Source organism: Sebastes umbrosus, chromosome 13, assembly GCF_015220745.1.
Source record: "Sebastes umbrosus isolate fSebUmb1 chromosome 13, fSebUmb1.pri, whole genome shotgun sequence".
Taxonomy (NCBI): domain Eukaryota; kingdom Metazoa; phylum Chordata; class Actinopteri; order Perciformes; family Sebastidae; genus Sebastes; species Sebastes umbrosus.
Window position 1 is genome coordinate 21,553,541 of NC_051281.1, and position 1,092 is coordinate 21,554,632.

Genomic DNA, 1,092 nt, shown 5'->3' on the forward strand with positions numbered 1-1,092 from the left:
TGACAGAAGCAGTGGTAGAAGTATTCACATATTTTACTAAACTAAAAGTATTAATACCACAGTGTGAATTTACTCTTAATACACTTTTAAAGGAATAGTTTGACATTCTTCACTTGCTGAAATTTAGATGAAAGGATTGACACAACATCTGTGCGTCTGTAATATGAAGCATGCATGTTCTTCCCGTGTTAGCGTGGGTTTTCTCCGGGTTCTCCGGTTTCCTCCCAGAGTCCAAAGACATGCAAATTAGGTTAATTGTTGACTCTACATTTCCCGTAGGTGTGAATGTGAGTATGAATGGTTGTCTGTCTCTATGTGTCAGCACTGTGATAGTCTAGCGACCTGTCCAGGGTATACCCCGCCTTCACCCAATGTCAGCTGGGATCGGCTCCAGCATCCCTGTGACACTGAAAAGAATAAGCGGTTGCAGATAATGGATGGATGAAAATAAAAAAATATTATCAGAAAAATACTCTTAAAGTATCAAAAGTAGTCGTTCTGTAGAATAGCCCCGTATAGCATTTTATCATAAGATATATTACATTATTGGATTGTTATTAAAGATGCATTTACATGTAGGCAGCAATCTAATAACAAAACCTCTTATTTTACTGATCGTGTTATGTAAATCTTAATCCTAAAAGTAACTACAGCTGAGTAGAAGTACAAAGTTGCATAAAATGGAAATACTCAGGTACCTCAAAATTGTACTAAAGTACAGTGATTAAAGTTGCAGTGTGTAGAATCTGGCGACATCTAGTGGTGAGGTTGCAGACTCCAACCAACTGAAACTTCTTCCGTGTGCCAAGCATGTATGAGAACTACGGTGGCCGACGCAAAACCGCGAATGGCCCTATCTAGAGCCAGTGTTTGGTTTGTCCGTTCTGGGCTACTGTAGAAACATGGCGACCATCTCCATGAAGAGCATCCGCTTTGTATGTAGACATAAACGGCTCTTTCTAAGGTAACAAAAACACAACGATTCATATTTTCATGTTATTCTACACTAAAGAACTAAACTACTACTACTAAGTTACATTCCACCACTGGACCGGAGTCCACATTTTGTATAAAACATTTTATTTTTGTACA